The sequence below is a fragment of the Lactuca virosa genome, chromosome 5, assembly GCF_052849685.1.
Source record: "Lactuca virosa cultivar CGN04683 chromosome 5, Lactuca_virosa_CGN04683_v6, whole genome shotgun sequence".
Taxonomy (NCBI): Eukaryota; Viridiplantae; Streptophyta; class Magnoliopsida; order Asterales; family Asteraceae; genus Lactuca; species Lactuca virosa.
This window is the reverse complement of record NC_136430.1, coordinates 233,248,234-233,272,333: the sequence shown is the minus strand read 5'-3', so window position 1 is coordinate 233,272,333 and position 24,100 is coordinate 233,248,234. Positions and strand designations below refer to the sequence as shown.

General features: G+C 37.3%; 1 long non-coding RNA gene across 2 annotated transcripts; it reads left to right on the top strand.

The window, feature by feature from the left end:
* The first annotated feature begins 2,008 nt into the window (after positions 1 to 2,008).
* On the top strand, positions 2,009 to 4,631 carry LOC145117355 (uncharacterized). 2 transcript variants are annotated; one of them, XR_013712615.1, is made up of 4 exons: positions 2,009 to 2,666; positions 2,796 to 2,946; positions 3,158 to 3,701; positions 4,081 to 4,631. It is a non-coding gene; the product is annotated as an uncharacterized LOC145117355 (long non-coding RNA). The 2 variants fall into 2 exon arrangements; XR_013712614.1 differs by having other exon boundaries at positions 2,014 to 2,666; positions 3,158 to 4,631.
* The last annotated feature ends 19,469 nt before the right edge of the window (positions 4,632 to 24,100 follow it).

Sequence of the window (24,100 nt, the reverse complement as noted above, 5' to 3'; positions counted from 1 at the left end):
AACAATTCATGGTTAAGATCTGACAAAGGTGTTGGATCATCATCATCATCACATGTCTTGAATCTCTTCTGGCTAGATGCATCTTGATTCTCGCTTTCAGTCATACTCTTTGTCTAAGGAATTGCAACATTTGAAAACGAAACTTAGATATTCGGGTGTTTGTTAAAAGTAATGTAAATTCTTCATAGAAAATTGGTTTTAAACACTCAAAAAAGTAACTTCTTATACAACTAACTTCAGATTGTGTAAGAGCAGCTATAACTCAAGTACAATAGCTGAGAACATATTCCAATGGTGAGTTTCTGATCTTTTGTTCAACATATTAACAAACTAGGTATGAGACCCATGTATTACATGAGTTTATTTAAAAGAAAAAACTAAATATAAAATTCTAAACATTTGAGAAGTTTGAATTTATAAGAAAAATGAGAAAAATGTTGAATTATAAAAATTAAAGTGTTTTTTTTCTCTAAATTTAAACAAATAACTTAGATAAATAAATAAATGAAATTAATGAAGCTTTAATTTAGTAATTTTGAAATTAAAAGGAAAATTCATTAAGGAAATTAATATTCATTTATTATTGCATTTAAATACTATGTGGAATTAATAAAATAGAAAAACCATAAAATGACATGTGGAATAGAAATCAATTCAAAATAATCACAAAATGACATTTGGCAAATTGAATGAGAGTATGACAAGTGGTAAAAAAACCTTCATTTATTAGAGTAGACAAGTGAATATGATGAAACTAGGGATGAGCATTTGGACCAGGGAACTAGCCTGAACCGGTACCTGAACCGGAAACGGATAGAATCGGGCCGGGACCGGGACGATATTCTTGTGGATTTTTGGAATCGATAACCTGTAGGAACCGGTCATTTGAGTCGGCCCAAAACCGGGATCCGAACCGGACCGATTTTTTTTTTCTGTTTCAGCAATAAATCACAACCTGACTTTCCTTAAAAATGTTTATATCTCACGAATTTGAAATGGGATCATTGTGATTTTTCCATCATGTTATTTAGGTTTTGTACATAATTTTAGACTATAAAATCTCTTGATTTTGTTAAAAATTGAATGAGTTACATGCCCCGCAAGGAAGCATATGAAATTATATATATATTTTTTGTTTCAGCACTAAAATGTAATCTGACTTTTTCTTAAAATGTTCACATCTCACTCATTTGAAGTGGGATTGAGATGATTCTTTTTTGTGCATGTTATTTAGGTTTTGTAGATAATTTTAGACTATAAAAACGTTTGATTCGGTTAAAAATTGAATGAGTTACAAGCCAAAGAATATCAAATCAATTTTTTTCTGTTCCAGCACAAAAACATAATCTGACTTTTTTGTTAAAATGTACATATCTCACTCATTTTAAGTTGTATTGACTTGATTCTTTTTCCTACATGTTGTTTAGGTTTTGTAGGTAATTTTAGACCATAAAAACTCTTGATTTGGTTAAAAGTTGAATGAGTTACAAGCCCTTCAAGGAAGCATATCAAATCAGATTTTTTTTTTCTGTTTCAGCACTTAAACGTAATCTGACTTTTTTATTAAAATGTGCATATCCCATTCATTTTAAGTTGTATTGGCCTCAGTTTTTTTTCCAAGTTTGATTGTATTTTCTTTGTTCTTTTTGATATATCCGACAAGAGCCGGCAAAAACCGAAACCGTAACCAAAATATTTTTCAAAATACGTTGCTATTTCTCGAGGACCGGTTCCAAGATAGAAGACCCGGCAAGAACCGGAAATGAAAACCGGAACCGGTAGAACCGACGGTCCGATTCGGTTTCTATTTTCCACCAAGTTCGGTTCCGGTTCGGATTGGTTCCGGTTGGGCCGATTCCGGTTGCTCATCCCTAGATGAAACTCATTCAGGCCATGAGAAAACAAGAGCCATTTTGAAACTTATAAGATAAAGAGTATTTTGGGGGTATTGGAATATATACATAAACCTTGATTTATTCTAAGTTTTGCAATGAATATTGCCTCGATCGTGGAAGAAAAATCTAAAGTGTTTATTTGCCAATTCGCCCCTACTGCTGCCCTTACATACCGATTTCTTCAAATCCTTTATATTATTGTTGAGGGTGAGTGAAAAACCGTCAGGATAATCTCAGCCCTTAAAACTCTCCCAACTTTACCGTACTGACTTTGTATTTACGGTTAATCGGAGTTCACAGCCGTCTTTAGCTCCTCCGCACGCTTACTTCTTCTTCTCCCCCACATTCACAGTTGGTTTATCCACGTTCGTCAATCAGTTTCCCCCTACATGTTTCTCTTTCTCTCTTATATAGAACTTGTAAGGAGCCTACGTGATGTTTGAGGGGCGATGTTCGAGGCCAAACCTAGTCGAGATTCAACCAAAATCAAAACGCAATTAAGCATGCGATTTTCTTAATCATCGTATCCAGCAAGTAAAAAACCCTTACTCTCGCAATTTTCTGATTCAATGACGTGCACGTTTCTGATTCTGATTTGTAAATTTTGAGTTCACGCCTGAACCAATTCACTCTTCAATTCTTCACACAATTACGTCAAATTTTTATCTGATTCAAGCTTCAAAATATCACAACTTCATTCTGATTTCTCAGTTCGAGCACTAACTTCTGACTTCCAGAACCGAACATCTAATTGTCTGAACTCTGAATCTAGTAAGAAACTCTCAATCTGATTTTTTATTTGATATCTTAATCAACATGATGAAATTCTGATAATCTGATCTTATTTTGAGTTATGTACTTATATTTGACTGCTTTTTGAGTTAAGTTTTGTTTGTATAGTGCATTCATCTCTTCCAAATGGGATTCAACTGCTCCTTACATTCCTAATCCACATCGATAAAAAGAGAGCTTCCATCTGCACTATTTGTAGTATTCGTTCAGTCCGAGAATGCTCAATCTATGTGTCGTATTGCACTTGTATGTAGAAAAGGTTTGGTTTCCATATTTTTTGTTTCTATTTGGTTTTTCAGGCACATGAATTGATGGTTGGAATTGAACTTATTTGACTTGATTTCATATCAAATGTAACTTGTAAATTCCCAGATTAACCTAACCCTTTAAGTTCTGAATTAAAAGATAAATTTAGTAGACGAAGAACACAATTTTTGGAATTAAACTGATTCTTGTGCTTTCTGCATTAGGAAGGGCAATGAAGGAAATGGATAAAGTTGGGATTTTGCGATGTGTATGGAAACAAGGGCAAGCAAATGTTGGTTAGAAGTTTTGACATGGTACATTTTCTCTTATATGTTTCAGTTGAATACTTTGATGAGCAAAAAATATTACAAGAAAATGTTATGCAAATGAGGGATGGTAAGTTATATATTGATATATTACTAACAATTGGTAAGTTTTTGCTTCAAGTTCTTCCATTCAAGAGTAAACCATATGACAAAATATTTGTGAAGTTTATCACTCCCACTTCTCCTATAACATGATTACAAGCCTTACTATTCAAACTAGTCTTCTGATTGAAAAGCTAACACGTTGGGTGCCCAGGTGAGATGGTATGACTTCAATTACTGTTTGAGGTGGTTATGTAAAATTTTTAGAAGGGCTCATTAATAGAAATTCAATTCATATTCATATTTATTTATATATGATTTTTCCTTTTATACTACTAATTATATCGGTTGTTTAGTAGTTGGAGCATGGTTGGAGATAAAGTGTGAAAATATTATGTTTGTAAGTGTATACTTTAATTGTAAATGGCTATTATAACAATACTTTCAATGTTTTTCTTATAAATTCATTGTACTTTTGGTTCTCAAAACATATAGGTGTTTAGGTGCGCTAAATGTTGTTTGATCAAAAATAGCAATATAATTTTGAGTTAAAAAGTGTGTTGTTATTTCCTGCATTATTACAAAAAAATAGAAATAACAACATACACTTTGAGTCGATGAAACCATCCATTGGACAAAAAGCTTAGGAAACCAGAAATAGCAACACAAAGAAGAAAAGTTAAAATAATGCAATCATAAATTTCATCATAAAGAAGAAAAATACTCATTACTTGTAAGTTAAAAGGACATTGTTATAAGTTATTGGGTTTTTTTTTTAGCTTTGAAGCCTAATAGAGGAACTACTGGAAAGCTTGATATTGAGGAACTACCGAACTATACGTAAACCCATGAGTGTGCTTCTTCAAATTTCAGATAAATATACTTGACTTTTTATTTAGATTTTTTGGTTTGTTCCTATCCCCTCTCCAATTAAATAACTTGACTCATAATGTTTGTGGCAGTTGATTTTGTAAAGCTTCATAACAAGCACACGGTGTAATTGATTTTACTACCAGGGAACATGTTTGATTTCTTTGCTGTAATCAACTTTATGACAGGGTTCAAGTCAAATATACGTGCGGGTACAAGTGCTTTTACTAGGCCAAACATATTTCAAACATAGTTGATTTTGGTATGTAAATATCTCTACAATTCGGTTGTTGCTCTTAGTAGCATTTTAGTTTCATTAAGTTTGTTGGTTAAGAAACAAAGGTATTTAGATGTACCGTGCAAATTAACAATGCATATCTCACTTTTGCAAGCTAGCACTGATGGAATATAAAATTTTTATGGTAAAAAAATAAAAAAGTATACTAAATTATAAGTAATATTTGTATGTGTTTTACTTTAAAGAATTAAATCATCTTTATTGTCATATAATTTGATGTCATTGGTTTTTCTTTTTATTATGTTAACTAAAAGGTGATAACTAGGAACATTTTTTTGATTATTTATTGTATTAAGTAGAAGATAATAATTAATTTGATCAGATCCATTTTGACCCAACAATAAGATATTTTGTCTTTTGCTTTTAAATTTTCCCAACTAAAAATCATTTTTACTAATTTTTGATCATATATGAACCTTATTATTGTTAATTCTTTTTTATTAATTGGAAAACCATTTAGTATGATCATGGTCTTCGGAGGGTGAGTAACTTTTTGTTTCACCAGAATTTTGTAAAAGAAGAGTTTCAAAGTTGAATGGTAATAAAATTCTATGTACTCTGTAACTAATTTCTCGAAGTTTCAAAAGTTAAGCCTAATTTCACAGCAAGCAACGTGTTACTATAACCCTTTTCAGTGTTTATTTTATTTAATCTTTGTAAAAAAAATATTATTTGTAGAAAATTATGTTTGTGTAACACCCTGTTCGGGTCGTTTCATAATTCGGGGCCGTAACCCGATGATCAAGTGTCATAAGGCTTCTGGCCTTGAGAGAGAGAGGTTTAGACCCATTTGGTAATGGATAATGTAGGTGGTGGGTATCGAGTCTTCGATTTTGTGCTTTGGAACCAAGGGTATATCAGTAAAATAACGATACGGGCCTTTAATGAATTTTGGATTTAAGTTCTGAAGGGTTTAAGACAAAGGAGGGTGGATAGGATTGTAGAGTTTCTCATTACCTTTCTGTGGATATAAAGATAATTGAAAATGGAGTTGGGACGCAAAACTTATGGCCATCGGAAGATAGATCGGTAAGGAGCATGCAGTGTACAATGGGCGTACAAGGAATGTATGTCGGGCGTACATGGCTGGAGTAATCGTGAAGGCTCCCTTATGTACGCTGGGCGTACGCGACTCAGTCTCAAACCCTAATTTAGGGTCTTAGACCCTATTTAAAGGGCTTAACTCATCTTCAAACCCTTTTTATCTTCAGCCTCCATCCCATTAAAACCTAAATACGAAACCCTAGCTTGTCTTTTTAGTGTTCTTGAGCTTTGGGTTGTTAACCTTTGGTGTTTTTGCACACTTTGAAGAAGAAGGAGCTTGGTGTTCAAGCATTGGTTGGACTAGAGCTCATAGATCCAGATTCTTCATCCATTTTGCTAACATTTGAAGGTATAAAGTTTCTAATTTAGTAACTATATGTGTTAGATCTAGTCTAGGGCTTGTTTTGGGCATATTATGGTCGCTTGAGTCATCCTTGTGTGGCAACTCGAAATTTCTATCTGGTACAACCATTCACCTCATTAGAAGTCAGATTTGTTTTTGCTAACTTTTAAGCTGTTTGGAGTCATTTTGAGTGTTATAAAGCCTAATACTTCAAGAGGTAATTATAGGAAGTATACTTTAGTCTTTGTTGTGCATCATTTATGTCTCAAAACTCCAAGAGTTTGGAGTTTACGGCCCCAAACATGGAGTTTACGGCCGCAAACTCTAAAGAGTATAAATATGACACTTAGTCATTTTTGGCTCATTCTTCACCTTCCTAGCTCAAGAACACCCACATTCTCTCTCAAGTATCATAAGATCTTCTTCCAAATTTTCCAAAAATGTAAGTGTTTCTTCTCTTGATTTGTTGATACAACACTTCATCTAGTAGTTATACATGATTTTATCCATGAAATCTTCTCTTTTTCATAGATCTTCAAGTGTTCTTCATTTCACCAAGAACACCAAGAACACACACTAGTGTTCTTGGACCTTAAACACTCTTGCAAGCTTCCTATAAGTAAGTACACCCCTCTTAACTAGTTATGTGCTTAGATTACTTGCTAAACCATTGAAAAACACCAATAAGTCCCAAGAACACATGAGTTTACGGCCAAGGCAATCTCCTTGGACCATAAACACCATTAGGTGGTGCATATGTGCCACCATTACCTTTTAGGGCTTGGATATTGGACTAGAACCTTGCATGCATGAGCTAAAGACCTTAGACCTCGAAATGATAGGAGTTACCATGGATTTACGGCCGTAAACCCACTAGGATCGTAAACCGTAAACTCCATAGGAGTTGGTCCATGAACCGTAAACCCTAATAAGGAGGCCATTATGAGCCCTAGTCCCTTCTAAAGCCTTGGAACCAAGTCTAAATCACTTCCTTGAGGAGCATAGGACCTTAAACAAGCAAAAGAATCAAGCACACATGAGTTTACGGCCGTATATGTGTCATTACATGTTAAATAGGATCCGTATGCGTGTTCAAGTCTTCACTTGACACTTAGCATCCTATCCGGCACTTTCATCCAAATCACTCACTGCAGGTGAGTTCATACCCCTTAATCAACCTTTGAAATGATTTTAAATGCTTTTATGGGGGGGAATACAAGTTGAACTATTAAGTTATTATATCAATCACATGTGATTAATAACTGTCAATCAAATAGATTTTTGCATGTTAAACTGTTTTATTCAACTAAAGGTTTTCATATATTACTTTCAAATCTCTTTTAAAGTACTATAATCTCTTTTTAAATTAACTAAACTTTTATCAAAGTCTTTTAAACTTATATTCTTGTTATATTCATGTCTATATAGATATAGTTATATAAGTAGGGTTTGAAGGACTTAGGACTGATAACCCGCTTTATTTCCTGTTCCTTGTTTGGTTGTGGACTTAGAGTATCCGGTTATTTGTCCGACTGTCGTTGAACTCCTAGTTATATATTATGTATATATGTTTAGATATTAAAACTCTCACTCCAGTTCAGCGCCTTTGGGTAGCAAAGGTACCTAGATAACCTCTCAAGTAAACTATAATAGGTATAGTTTAGAAATCAACAATAACTTTTATGAGGAGAAACTAGCTATATCAATATTCTAAAACATGTACTTTTAGTAAAAAGAAACGTATATAGCAATCAAAACACGTGATACATCCTCATGACGCGGATTTCACCGTTGTCGAATTGGTAACCAGAGTCTCCTGGAGGGAGAGCGGGCATTGTGTGTATAGATTTATACGGGACAGACCATCCCACATCCTGACTGCTAGCTACAGTCCCGGCCGACCAAGCCAAGGGGTGACAAATGTCACATTTATTTAGACGCCAGCAGGTCGTCGTGTTTACATCCGTCAATCAGTATGGTTACGAGTATCTTCACATTTACCTTATAATTCATGGCTTTAAGGTAGGTAGTACCATGGTAGTTTCTACATATAAAACTACGGTACTGTAATATTTTCCCTAATACATTAACATAGGACGTTTTGATATAAAACAATAATGTAAAACTGTATTATGATAATGCTTGTAACATTTGGGAAAAATGCTCTTTTAACTCAAAAGAGTCGGGTCTTGGTACTCACACTATGTGTTAAGCAAATCGTCTTTCCTGTCGCGACTAAGATAAATAGATCGGATCACAAAATCTCGATTGAGAGTGTTTAGCCCTAAACTTTCATGAGCCTTTTCTTGTGTAATCTTCGTTCCGAAGTTCTTTCAAATCTTTTCAAAGCCGGAGAGTGAACCTCTCCAGTATAAAGATAACTTAGTTGGAACGACACTCGATTTATGGCTTTCCGATACACTTACTTCTACCCTGTTACCAAGACTGCATCATAGGGATGTAGGTCGACACTTAGAGAACCATAACTTAAAGCGCGGGAAAAATTATGACTGTTATATTAAAGAAAGATATGTCTAGTGGTAACCATCGTTTTTCATCAGATTGTGTTCCTCATCGTGTAGGAAAAAGCATGCCTCCAAAGAAACGTAACCAACCCGCTAGCAAGACGCCGACTCTTCAGATCGATGAAGCTACATTCCAAGCTGCAGTTTCCGCAGCCGTAGCAGCTGTCATGGCTCACCTGAATGCTAACAACGCAAATGTTAGCAGGAGCACTATCGGGAATCCCGATCATAGCAATGGACAACAGCAACCAGCACCGGTGTGTAAAGCCACCCAAGAACTCCAATCTAATCCCCTGAAAAGAAAGTTTGAGAACGAGAAGGGGAGTACCTCGGCTCAAGGACCTTCCGAAGGGCAGCAAGCTGAGGTAGTTAATACCCCTGTCAACCCGCCTGTCTCGACACCAAGAAGACCATACCTAGGAAACTTCCCCCACTGCAGCAAGTGTGACTACCATAATTATGGAGTCTGTTGAGAACCCTTTTGCGTTAGGTGCAACATGAAGGGGCATAGTGCTCGCAACTGCAGGACTCCGGTTGAGTTCATTACATCAACCACCAATGTTGGGACCAGTCCAATATGCCACCTATGTGGCGAAATTGGGCATCTCAAGAGGGACTGCCCAACTGAAAGAAATGACAAGGACGCAGGAGGAGTTTAACCCTAATGCCTAGAGGAACATCAAGGAACCCGGTAGAATTTGGTACGCTTCTCAACCTTAAGTAGCTAATCGAAAACTTTAAAAATCAATTCTAATTGTAATTACTCCCTCGTTAAGGAAAAAGTCGCAGCACTGTTGTAAAACTTAAAAACCCATCAGGTAAATCTATGATGGCTTAGTATATACGTTAAGGCCATTTATAATTAGGATTGATAGACCTCGAGTGAGTGATGCGACCTTATCTCCTGTTCCTTGTTTGGTTGTGGATTTAGGGCGGAGTCGCTCAGTCAACAGTCCTTTTAATCGTAATTATACATGACTAGTGTATACTAGGCGATTATAGAGAGGCCTCGTGAGAAACCTATTCATGAAAAGTACATCTTTCCAAAGTATCGGGACCCCTAGCGTTCAACGTCAATCATGTCGGTCCAAGTATTCGCGATAGTAATACCATGGACGAACCCGAAACGCTAAGAACTTGTGTGCTCTGTTCAACACATGGTCCTATCAATCTTCATTCTATATCGTGTCGATGTTTATTAATTTCAACACTACCGTCAGCCATGGTTCGACCATACGAGAATTCCTAGTGCTGTGTAAAAAGAACTTCCACCTTATCCTAAGCGTCAAATAAAATCATTTCGAACCTAATAGAAAACCTAATGAGAACCATCTGTTATCTCTGCCATCCAACCTTTAGAAGTACCCAGGAGAGGGGTACCACGCACTGTTAACCAGACCCCCCTTAGACATTAAAACCAGAAGCGAAAGGCACTGCAGATATTCCGGAAGACAATAACCGCCCGAGGCCTACTCAGTAGATCCCCCAGAAAGACCACTTGCACCGCACGATCTAGTTCGTGAATCAAGAGAAAGAACTCATGGGATTAACTTACTACTACTGGGTATATGCATTAGGGTGGTATATAATTTAGGTCGATAAGATTTAAGATGTGTGCTTCCGCCCTACTCTCTGTTCCTTGTTTGGTTGTGGGTTTGGGGTGGGGCCACACATCTGAACATCCTGTCAATCTCAATTATATACGACTTGTATACACTGAGTAATAGTGATTGAGCCGAGTATGAGGTCTACTATGAACCTTAAAATAAAGCCCTTCATCGTATATCCATAGGGAAGGAGCTGAAGTCAAGAAAACAATTGTGGGTTGAGCTACTAAAATGACTACAAATTCGAAATTTGTTGTCATCCCGGGTTAGGACAAACATGGTAGCTGACACCCTCAGTTAGGAAAAGTAACTCAAGTCGTAAGAGTCAAAAACATTGACTACGACCATCCATTCACGCCTGATCCCAAAAATTAAGCATCTCAGTAGCGAGCCAAGAAACCTGGAAAGAGGTGACATGTTAAACTCTGAGAAGAATGGATGGGGAAAGTAGAGGTTCTGAGTGGCAGAGTCTTATGCCATCTAAGATTTAATCTAGATAGAGAAACTCAGTAACATCGGAAGAGTACTTGCAAGGGATGCTTGCACTACTCAAGCACTTCGTTCATCCAGATACAGACGAGAAGTGCCTAGGTCGGAAAGAGTTGTGATAGTGCCTCGCCATGTGAGAAAGTCACCATCGCCCTATAGATGATAGTCTACATTCACCAAAGTAAATGCTAGGATGCAAAGAACCGCATGATTTCCTCCGCGACCAGGAATACTTGAGTAAAGTAGGCAGCAAGTTGTGTTAAGCTTTATAACCCAGGTCATAAAGAGATTGTGGACTAGACACCAGTCTAGGTGTTAGTCGACGGGTTATACAAGATCACGCGCTCCCTACAAACTTGAGGAAGCAGACACAATGGAAAAACTAATGGAGCATGTCATAGAGATTGCTAGACTACTAGGTGTCCCAAGGAATATTATCTCTAAAAGAGATAGTAGAACCGCCTCCCGAAATAGTCAATCACTTCAGAAAATCTCTAAGGGCGAAGCTAGCCCTGATCAGAGACTGCTATCCATGAAACAGCGAACCGAGTGAGAGAATGATTCCTTATGATTAGGGATCATGCTGTGAAAGCATCTATTAGACGATGATGAAAATTGGAATTATCTAAGCATCATCTGGTAAAACATCTATCATCCTGACATTGAGATATTCCGTTAGAAACACCTCATAAGTCGAAAGTGCAGGTCCTTTCTGCACTGGGCTGAGGTAGATGCCACGCAACCAATAGATGCCAGCATATAGTCGGCACCTTCAATGATCTAGAAAACCTCCGAAAGCCAACCAGTAGGAAATACGAATCCGAAGACGACCTGAGCCTCCTAAGAACCAATCAAAAGGACTACACCTCCAGTAAGAGAAAACTTTTGGAACTTCAGAATGGCGATCACGCCAAGTGATGATCTCACCATGGAAGTACATTATGTTCTAAGTACTGAAACGTTCTATTTTCCCAAAAACTTAGGATCATCATAGATTCTTGATAAGAATTGGTCCAGCATCCGTCAAGACCTCAACTACTTTAGGGATTCCATAAATTCCACCCTAATCTATCCACGCCTCAAAAAGTGCTTGTCCGACGAGACTCTTGTAATCCCACTCGACGAGATCAAAATCAGTGAGAGCCTCAACTTAGTGGAAGAACATGTAGAGATCATGGACCGAGAGGCCAAGCGAACAAAGAAAAGCCGTGTCCCGATAGTGAAGGTTCGCTGGAACGCCAAGCGAGGACCTAAATTCACTTGGGAGCGAGAGGATCTGATGAAACTGAAATATACTCATCTTTTTGCTTAATTAATTATAACTACTTATTTGCTTAAACTCTAAATTTCGGGACGAAATTCCCTCTAACGGGGGGATGATGTGACAACTCGAAATTTCTATCTGGTACAACCATTCACCTCATTAGAAGTCAGATTTGTTTTTGCTAACTTTTAAGCGGTTTGGAGTCATTTTGAGTGTTCTAAAGCCTAATACTTCAAGAGGTAATTATAGGAAGTATACTTTAGTGTTTGTTGTGCATCATTTATGTCTCAAAACTCCAAGAGTTTGGATTTTACGGCCCCAAACATGGAGTTTACGGTCGTAAACTCTAAAGAGTATAAATATGACACTTAGTCATTTTTGGCTCATTCTTCACCTTCCTAGCTCAAGAACACCCACATTCTCTCTCAAGTATCATAAGATCTTCTTCCAAATTTTCCAAAAATGTAAGTGTTTCTTCTCTTGATTTGTTGATACAACACTTCATCTAGTAGTTATACATGATTTTATCCATGAAATCTTCTCTTTTTCATAGATCTTCAAGTGTTCTTCATTTCACCAAGAACACCAAGAACACATACTAGTGTTCTTGGACCTTAAACACTCTTGCAAGCTTCCTATAAGTAAGTACACCCCTCTTAACTAGTTATGTGCTTAGATTACTTGCTAAACCATTGAAAAACACCAAGAAGTCCCAAGAACACATGAGTTTACGGCCAAGGCAATCTCCTTGGACCGTAAACACCATTAGGTGGTGCATATGTGCCACCATTACCTTCTAGGGCTTGGATATTGGACTAGAACCTTGCATGCATGAGCTAAAGACCTTAGACCTCGAAATGATAGGAGTTACCATGGGTTTACGGCCGTAAACCCACTAGGACCGTAAACTCCATAGGAGTTGGTCCATGAACTGTAAACCCTAATAAGGAGGCCATTATGAGCCCTAGTCCCTTCTAAAGCCTTGGAACCAAGTCTAAATCACTTCCTTGAGGAGCATAGGACCTTAAACAAGCAAAAGAATCAAGCACACATGAGTTTACGGCCGTAAACTCATGGGCCGTAAACTCTACCAGGTGGTGCAATTGTGCCACTATTACTTCCTAAGGCTTGGACTTGATCATAAGATACTTAACCTTGACTTGCAAGGCCCTAAAACACAAGATGGCACTAATTACCATGAGTTTACGGCCGTAAACTCATGGGGGAAGTGACCATTGGCCGTAAACTCATGTGGTGTTACCATATGAGCAGTAAGCTCCAATGTGAGGCCATATTCTCTTTAGATGCAACCCTTTGGTACCCCTAACACTTGAATCAAATTGTTATCCATGTTCTAGGGTGGTCTTACTTGGTTAATTAGTTGTTAAATGACTAATTAGATACATATATGTGTCATTACATGTTAAATAGGATCCGTGTGTGTGTGTTCAAGTCTTCACTTGACACTTAGCATCCTATCCGACACTTTCATCCAAATCACTCACTGCAGGTGAGTTCATACCCCTTAATTAACCTTTGAAATGATTTTAAATGCTTTTATGGGGGGGGGGGGGGGAATACAAGTTGAACTATTAAGTTATTATATCAATCACATGTGATTAATAACTGTCAATCAAATAGATTTTTGCATGTTAAACTGTTTTATTCAACTAAAGGTTTTCATATATTACTTTCAAATCTCGTTTAAAGTACTATAATCTCTTTTTAAATTAACTAAATATTTATCAAAGTCTTTTAAACTTATATTCTTGTTATATTCATGTCTATATAGATATAGTTATATAAGTAGGGTTTGAAGGACTTAGGACTGATAGCCCGCTTTATTTCCAGTTCCTTGTTTGGTTGTGGACTTAGAGTATCCGGTTATTTGTCCGACTGTCGTTGAAGTCCTAGTTATATTTTATGTATATCTGTTTAGATATTAAAACTCTCACTCCAGTTTAGCGCCTTTGGGTAGCAAAGGTACCTAGATAACCTCTCAAGTAAACTATAATAGGTATAGTTTAGAAATCAACAATAACTTTTATGAGGAGAAACTAGCTATATCAATATTCTAAAACATGTACTTTTAGTAAAAAGAAACGTATATAGCAATCAAAACACGGGATACATCCTCATGACGCGGATTTCACCGTTGTCGAGTTGGTAACCAGAGTCTGCTGGAGGGAGAGCGGGCATTGTGTGTATAGATCCATACGAGACAGACCATCCCACATCCTGACTGCTAGCTATAGTCCCGACCGACCAAGCCAAGGGGTGACAAATGTAACATTTATTTAGACGCTAGCAGGTCGTCGTGTTTACATCCGTCAATTAGTATGGTTACGAGTATCTTCACATTTACCTTATAATTCATGGCTTTAAGGTAGGTAGTACCATGGTAGTTTCTACATATAAAACTACGGTACTGTAATATTTTCCCTAATACATTAACATAGGACGTTTTGATATAAAACAATAATGTAAAACTGTATTATGATAATGCTTGTAACATTTGGGAAAAATGCTCTTTTAACTCAAAACAGTCGGGTCTTGGTAGAAGACTGCTTTTAGTAAATAAACTCATTCTCTTTAAAACATAATACAGTCGGGTCTTGGTAGAAGACTGCTTTTAATAAAGAAACTCATTCTCTTTAAAACATAATACAGTCGGGTCTTGGTAGAAGACTGCTTTTAGTAAAGAAACTCATTCTCTTTAAACATAAAACATTCTGAGTCTTGGTAGAAGACTGCTTTTAGTAGAGAAACACATTCTTTTAAAAACATGAAACAGTCGAGTCTTAGTAGAAGACTACTTTATGTAGAAAATATAGGATTTTCTGGAAGGAATTCAAATACTAATTAAACCTTTATTACCATCATCTAATGAGATTATTTCGAGGAAAAACATGAATTTATATAAATGTCATTAAAATACTTATGAACTCACCAGCATTAAAATGCTGATCCTCTCTTTCAAAATAACTTGTATTCCCAGGTCTTCAGTAGACAAGTACACTCCGGGAGCTTTTGCAAAGTCAGCCTTGTACCGAGCTGCATCTTATATTATTCTCTATATCTACTTTTGATGTTGTTGCTAAATGTAACCTATGTAAAAACTTATACTATTAATGCAATGGTTGTTGTACTTTGATTACTATACTGAATGTGTTGTGATACTTGACATGACGTCCTCCACCCCAGAACGTTTCCGCCGTTCCGGTTTTGGGGTGTGACACCTTGTGAGTATGAGCTACTCCAAGAGCTTAGAATGTTGGATCTTAGCATTTCTGAAGTTGCTAGTGCATAAAAATGTCTTCTTGATGAGTTTGGATGAACCATATGAGAGTTTGGTTCATGTTATGGACTTAGTTGGATAAAAATGGGTTTTAGGTCCCATTAAGATATATAAAGGAGTGAAGTCACCAACTTTACGTGTTAAGACCTTAAAATGAAGTTAGATATGAGTTTAGACGTTTGGTCTTAAGTATTAAGTTCTTAATGTGAGGTTTTGGCCGCCTGGTGAGTACGTTGGGCGTACGTAGGAGTACGCTCAACATAATGCATGGATCCTACAAGTTCAAGCAAGGATGAGTTGTACCTTATGCATCGAAGAAACGTACGTCGGGCGTACAAGTCTGGTATGCAGGGCGTATGTTGCATGGAATTTTTCTTGATTTTGCGCCACCTTTTTTGGACTCTAGGGTTTTGGCTTTTGTTAGGCCACAAATATTGTTGAGATGGGTCATTGTTAGGCTTTGGACCTTTATGCAATTCGGCCTCGAGTGTCTTTTGTATTTGGGCTACTATTGTGCTTTAAGTGTCATTGAGTTTGGGCCACGGTTAGCGGGCCAATTGAGTAAGGGTGAAATGGTCTTTTACCCTGGGATACGGGCTTAGTAAATTAAAGTCCCGAATATGGGTTATGACTCACTTATTAATTTTGGTTGTATATGATTGGCTAGCATGGGGATTCTTCGGTTCAGTAGACAGAGCATTAGTTGGATTTTCAACGGATGGATGTGAGTTTGCTCACTATATTGTAGTACACTAGGGATTATATGTGTGCTTGTAGTCTTTTGTGACTCATGTTGTATATGTTGTATGCCTGTGCGCATGTTTGCTATATGTATGTGGAGGTGAAATAGACCCGATACTGCCCTGTGCTGACATATAAGTTGAAATAGATTCGGGGGTGAAATAGACCCGGGGGAGAAATAGACCTGATACAACCTTGTGCTGACATATGAGTTGAAATAGACTCGGTACGACCTTAGGCCGACATATGAATTGAAATAGACGCGGGGTGAAATAGACCCAGGGGTGAAATAGACCTTGAGCTGGCATATATGTATGATATGCAGTATTTTGGGGAACTCACTAAGCTTTGTGCTTATGGTTCATGTTTAAAATGTTTTCAAATACTTCTCGTTTAAAAGGGAAAGGCCCGGTGTGACTGCACCGCATCCACCCATGTTTCCGCACTTTGTAATTTTGGGATTGTACTCTCATAACTATTTTACTCTGATATACTTTCAAATGTTTAAAATGGATTAATGATGTTTATGGTTGAATTAAAAATGAAAATTTTACCTTATAATTTTTGGAACGTTACAATTTGTTTCACGGATCTCTTGGTAATGTCGGTCGGGTGAGATATAACTAATTTGACAGGTAGATACTTTTAGATTTTGCACGTTTGGTTGGATTTAGGAAATTTTATATTATCATTTTTTCATATTATTTTTTTCATTTGTTTTCATGGTCATTTATCTTTGTTTTGTAAGTTTATCTATAAGTAATATGAGTCTCCAAGGTGCTTATTTTAGGGATTGATTGTTCGGTGTCTTTTGTACTTTTAAATTGTTAGCTTAATTGTTCATTGAAGTTTTCTCTTATTGATAGGTTATCGTGCAAATTTGATAGAGAGGCTCTTGGTTCACCCTTTCATAGTTAATGGCAGGCTGACTTCAAGGCTTAGAGGCTTGTACTTTAAAAAACTCTTTATATGTTTGTTATGAGTTTTAGTTATTGGAAAAACTCATTTTATGATCTTTCCGGACAATGTATGTATTTTTGAGTAAGAAAGACATTTTGTTACTTACCTAAATATTTTTAGTAAATATGTTAAAAACTAAAATTGTTGGTAAATATTTTTTGCTGATACTATATTTAAGTTAAAAACTCTAGAAAAAATAGCAGTGTACTTGAAAGTAGGATCCTCTAATAAACGTACAGATCACCAACTGTATATTGCTCCCAATGTATTGTGTACAAAAAAAATTAACAACTTTATATGAATGATATAAGTATACTTGAGTAAATTTGTCATAATACAATGTTATAATGGGAACAAATAAAAGTAAAATCGATCTATTGTTTTTACATTTGTTAACCTGTCCACCGAACATGTATAACACTAGTTGATTTAGGGTTTTAAAACAATTATATGTGAGCAACTCATATACCCGGATTTTGGGATATATTCCAGTTTGCCATAAATTTGGCTAACTTCTCCAAAATGTCCTTGTTAAATTTTACCACCAAATTTTATTTTATTATATTTAATAAACCTTCCATGCTTTATTGATGAGAACTACTACAATAATAATAATAATAATAATAAAAACACGAGTAAATTACATAAATGTCCATCTCGTTTGGTTCAATCTGCATTGTTATTGTATTTTTTATTTAGGCCCAAGATAGTGGACTAGGTAATGGCAATATGTCTCGCCAAACTCTGACCCTATGTTTGGCATGTCGTGATTTTGAGCCAAACTCAGTAGTTTGTTCTCATGTCTACTATGTTCAATTATTCATTACAATCATAATTAACATGTTCATGTGTAACAATTTATCAAGATAAATTATCATTTTCCGTCATCTAGCAACTTGCTCAAACTAGGGTTTTGGGTTAAAATTTCCCAATTTACCATATTAGAATTTACAAGCTTAATCTTGGTGTTTCATGTTAGAAACCACGTTTACTATACTCAATTATTCATTACCATCAACGTCCCATGTTTTTCCCTCGGGTGCCCAATTTATGCAACATACTTTCACCAACTCAAGCACAAAATTTTCCAAACTTCAAACGACTATATCTTTCTCATTCGAACTTCGTTTTAGTTGATTCTTTCACTCATATGTTATATACAGTCATGACTACATGTAAAGATTAAAAATTAATCTATTTGACTCTATTACGTACTGTTTTCATAGTACCAAACATCGACTATAGGCTAATATTTTATTGAATACGACTTTTAGAGTATTATTTTACTAGCATTAGCATATATAAGAGTTATTATTACACAACAAACTCTTTTTAAAGGATAAGTAAGCCCCAGTTACTACTATAACTGTAAAAAAATAGGGTGTTACATGAATAACATGAAGAAAATAGTTTAAACATGATTTTGTTCTAATCTGTTATTCGGTTTCGGTTTTTTTCCGACTGCTGTCATATAAGATTCTTTACAAACTAAAAGATAACGCCCTAGTTATACAGCTACCAAAATAGTCCTTCAAGTTTCTTTTTATTACAAACCAGGCCTTGCACATTTAATTCTCAAAACTTGGCTTCTACCTTTCTTTTATATCAAAATGTTTCCATTAGTTTTAGTAACTTAACATATTATCTTTTACTTGACCAATAGCTTGACAAAGAGATCTCCCTCAACTTTATTTACAAATAACTAACACTTGCTTACAAGGGTCGTGAATTCATGTCTTTTGGTTTTTCATTTCATTTGTACATGGATGATATGTTGATTACCGGCACAACCTTGAACCCTATGCTTGAGACTAAATCCCTTTATCATTGATGTTAAAGATAAAAGATCTTGGAAAACTAGATACAATATTTCTTGGTGTTAAATATCTCATAATTATTCTCTTAATATCAAGAAAATACGAAGTTTCAATACTCGAACATAAAGGAATTTAGTTCTCCTTTTGATCATGCTCAGTAATGAAAGTAGACAATCTCATTTTATGGAAAAAGGCTACCCAATTTGATCTGTTCTAAAATGCCAAAAATACTACCTCTAGAATTACTATATCAATTGGTGCCACCATTCTCAATAAAACTTTCCATTCAGATGCATAACAGCATGCCAATGTGCTACACATAATGCATTAGCTAAAATTTAGAGCAAAGAACACCAACCCAAATAGAAAAGAGATAACATTCATAGTACGTTGTGCCACTTGTCAATGTACTACACATAACCGTCTTGAAAATGATGAAACACATGAGAATTCAAAATGAAATAGATAAGAGTGCTAACAAGCCATCATCCCCTATGCATGAGATTATCATTCAAACAATTTTGGGGTATACCATATGTTGCGAAATAAATAATGTGCTTTTTCCTTGTTTAGCAGCACCAATACGCTTCAACTTGCTACGATGGGAATTGGATGATGCCCCTGCTGCTGCTTTTCTTGAACTTTTACGTAACACTCATTTCATTTCCTCAAAATCTAGTTTGTGGTATTCGTAATGACATACTACTGGCAAATATCTTGTCACATAAAGGCTTTCACCCGAGCAATAAAACTTCTGAAGTGTGGGAAAGTTAGGAAAGTTCTTGGTTTCAAGTATCAATAATTTAGGCTCAGGATTAATTTTGAGTTCACATAAATGACCAGAGTTGTCTATGGCATACATCTTTCCATTGAAAGCATGTAAATCAACAATAGGAGAAGTTGATGAGACATGATTACATTCTTCTTGACTCGATATAGAAAACCATATATTCGTGGATCTATTTGTCATAACAAACACCCACCCAGATTTTGAAGGTGAAAAGACAAGAAAACCCCTGATTTTTGCTGGTTCATCATTTACTGAAGAACGGATATCAGGGAAATGAACTCCATGGCGTGTCATAGGATCAAGTGTCCACAAGTAAAACCAACACATGTCCTCCCACCAGAATGAGGAATAATTGAATTGAAGCTTCTTCCTTCAGTATTTATATCATCTAAGTAGTAGTTGTAGTCTTCTTCATTAGACTCAGTAGCGATAGACATGCGAATGAGCGGTCTGGACTCCATAAACTTGGTTTTGTTAGAAAGTGCAAATGACCTCCATGACTTACAAACTCCAGCAGGAAAATCGCACTACAATAAACTACTAATTAGTGACCATTTTTTAGTGACGACCTTTAATTTGGCTGCTGGCTGAGAGCTCCACAAACTAGCAGTAACAAAAAACACTCAATTAACAATTGGATTCAAATCCTTAGCTACAACTCTATCCCTGGGGTAAAAAGACCATTTTACCCCTAACCTGGCCTTGTCCAAATCTAAAACCCAGACTTACAATCCGAAAGGCCCAAAGGCCAATTGATCAACAATTGGTCTAATTTTCACATTGGGCCCAAACCCCTTACATGGGCCTTCCTTAAGGCCCAACCATTCTCTCTAGTCCAACACTATGTATTCTGATGGCTCATTAACAACTCAAACTCTCGAGCCTAAAACCAAAGGATCCACAAAGGCCCGCTAATGGCCTAATTTTCCAGATTGGGCTAAATCCCATATGGGCCTTATCCTAAGCCCATATTTTCCTTAGATATAATTCGGATTACCTCAAGCCCCCTTGGGAGAAACGTTGTCAAAGATATAAACCAAAAGGACAAGATCCATAATCCATATTGACCCAACTTGTCGAGTTGTCTAATCAACTCACCGAGTTCTACATTAACTCAAAAACGGGGAAAACCAAAACAACTCGCTGAGTTGACCAACACGCAACAACTTAATACATTAAGTTGCCTTCATCAAATCCAAGAGCTCCAAAGCTCAGATCTCGACCAAAATGAGATCTAGAAGGGTGAAGTTTCCAACTTTACCCTAGGAACCACCAAAATGGGTTCAAACCCAAACCCTAGATTTAAAAGAGTGAGGGCTTAACCATTAAGCACTTAATCTCCAAAGACAAAGCAACAAATTGCAGATCTGACATCCTAGAGCTGGAAAACCATGTAAAGTTGCTAACTTTGCATTCATACATGCCTAAGAGAAGCTCAAAAGCTCAAGAAGGGCTTAATAAGGGACTTAATGCATACAAGAAGTCCTTAAATCCATAAAGTTGGCACCTTTATGTCAAAAGTGTCCATGACAACCATAGATCTGAAAGAATAATGCTTTGGGATGACCTAATCCAAACATTCATCCAACCCATGGCTAAAGTATAACAAATTAACCCAAAAGAGAGATCTAAGCAGCTAGCCATCAAGATAAGAACTTGATACCTCAAACTCCTTGCAAAATAGGTAGAGATTCTGGATCCAAGATTTCCTTCTCAAATATTAGAACTTCAGGATTTTCTAAGTCCCTCATAATGCATAAAATGACCACCAAACTTCTTCCAAAGCTCAAATGTTTGACAATGGAAGCTACAACACGATTTAGGGTTTAGACAATAATGGAGGCTGATAAGGAGGCGAGCTCAAGGAGCTTAAGGCCTTTAAATAGGGTGCAACACACTAAAAATCAGGGTTTCCTTCCCAGCCACCAACTCACCGAGTTGAGGCACCTCAACTCGTCGAGTTGGCTCATTTAATCCCGCGATTCTTCCATCCAAAGCACACCGAGTTGGCTCCTCCAACTCGAATAAGGCTACTTCTCAACAATTTCTCTTCAAGATTTCGGTTGTTACAACTCTCCCCCACTTAAATTTGATTTCGTCCTCGAAATCCGTCCTTACCTTTCTCAATACGCGAAAACAATTCGAGCAACACTACCACGAGCCGGGAATACTACAGCCTTCTCAAGGCAACTGAAACCAACACTAGTGGAACTCACCAAACCTGAAGAAGAATGACCCTTAAACACTTGCATAGAAACCACCTCTACCTTTCCTGAAACCCGGAATCTCAAATTGATGTGACTTCCTGACAGACCACCCACTTTGAACCACTATTAACCAAATCCATAAGAAAACCTCTCTAGACAACGTACTTTCCACCCAGCTTATCTTGATGCTCATATAGGAACAAAATCACCGATCATATACAGTTGCAGAACATTTACACTTGACAGAAGGCATAGATAATCCCTCGAGTGGACGATTCCTCCCTGAAAGGGTTAGAATCATACAAGAGTTGCGCAACAGGGTCTAATTAGCCACTCTGAGATTATTTAATCCTAATGCAAGCGACTAAACATAAACCCCGAATAACAAGCGACTCCACACACGGATCCCAAATCACTGAAACCACTCCGACTCATCTTGCTGCCACCTAGGTGCTTTCCAAATGCAATCGAGACCTCCATGGTCCCAATTTGTCTGCTAACTACCCGAACACCGAACATCTACCCAATTGCTGAGTCAAAAGACAAACACATACTGTAGCCCCATGCAACTCCCGAAAGAAGATATCGACTGACAAAACTGCCCCAAAACACCTCGCCACCAAATCCATTTCTCCTGATTCTGAACACGTTGTGGTTCCTCCACAGATAGTACCATCCGAACACACAGCATAATGGCTCGATCTATCATCATACTAAACCCATTCTTCACTCTTGAACCATGCGATTGATGCCTTTGGCATAAAGATAATCTAAATTCTTATTCCACTGAAACCAAAACCCTGCACAAAACGTACGCGATACCCAACTCGAGAGTTTACCCAAAACCGATTCAATACCCCACTCATAACCGAACATCCACGAATCTGCACCTGCACTTCGCACCACAACATTCTAATTACCAACACCCTATACCTAACTGATAAATAGGTATTCCCAAACCATCTCTGAGACTGCGAGTCTCCCACCGGGTCCAACAACCAGGTTCCCAAGAGTCCAACAACAAGGCTACCCAGCCTAAAACCCCTTTGCGTCACACACACGATTACCCACATGATCCTGCAACTCAAGATCCAAACCCTTGACCCAACGGCCTCTACCAGTTCCAACCTGAATTTCCATAATCACATGGGGCTCGCCCATGGATCCCAAAGATCCTCAACCTAGAACAGAGAATAATTCATCGACAACCCTGGCCGGCGTGCCCAAGGCATGAACTGATTCCTCTTCCATGCTCGTGACCATCACATAAATAGTCTACTTTAAACATATAAATGCTACGATCCCATCACAGCCTTATAATACTTCCAGCCAACGATGCTTATCACGAATGGCCTCACCAAACTCAAACCATCACCACACCACACATCCTGAGCCGAATCCTATAACCCATTTGGAGTTCGGGTCATTCATTCGAATTCCCACTACCCACTATTCATAGCCAAGACGATGCCGATCGGTGGTTGGAAGTTTCCTGAACTCTCACCAGCACAACCTAAGTTTCAACTGTTGGATAAGGTGTCTAAGTCCATAACTATATCAGGTATGTACTTGACCCGGTTTGGAATGGTCCATTTGGGTTGCATGGCATCATGATAATTGGATAGAAAAAATGAGAAAAAGGACACTTATGATTTGTTAATATATTATAAGTTATATAGTGGGCTTATGATCCATGGTTCATTGGATTGGGCTAAAACCCATAGGGTGCTCCATGGATGCTCCATGGAGGTTAAAACCCATGGATCATGGAGGAAAAAGAAAAGCCATGTCAATTAGGGTTTACATGGTGTAACCCTACATGTGACACACTATATAAAGACCCCATTGGCAAGAAAAATCGGCACTAAGACTAGAACAAGTGAGGGCTAGCCGATTTTGATCAAGAGTGTTCTTCTTTCAAGTTATTCCAAGAGTTGTGGTGTTGTGTGAAACATTTGAGGCATCACACTTGGGGTGCTGAGCTCACAAAGCTCTTAAGGAATTCAAGCAACAACAAATGTATGTTATTCTACTAGCTTTTACATTACAAGTACCCCATGCCATGCTAGTTAGGATAAGAACCTTGGAAATATCAAATTTGCATGTATCTTCGTAAAACATAGATCCAAGGTTTCTAGGGTTGCATGTACACCATAGGAGTGTTAGAATGCTCAAAACCCACATGAACAAGGAGGAAGTCACACTCAGCAAGCTTCAAGGACTTTTGAAGACCGCTGAAAGTGGTCTTAAAGGTAAGTCGGTTGTTACCACTCCTACTCCTACCACTGCCCCTGTTCTGGCTATCGGGTAACGTAAAGGAAAGAAGAGGAAGACCCCTTCGAAGGGTACCAAGGAAAAGTCTCTTGATGGCCCCTCTTCAAGTAGAACCAACGGTGGTTCTGTCACTCCTTCTGCCAACCCTAAAGAGACTGAATGCTTCTATTGCCATGAAAAGACGCACTAAAAGCGAAACTGCCCAAAGTACTTGCAGGATGTTAAGGATGGGAAAGTAAAACCCTCCCATGCAGGTATTTACACTATATTGT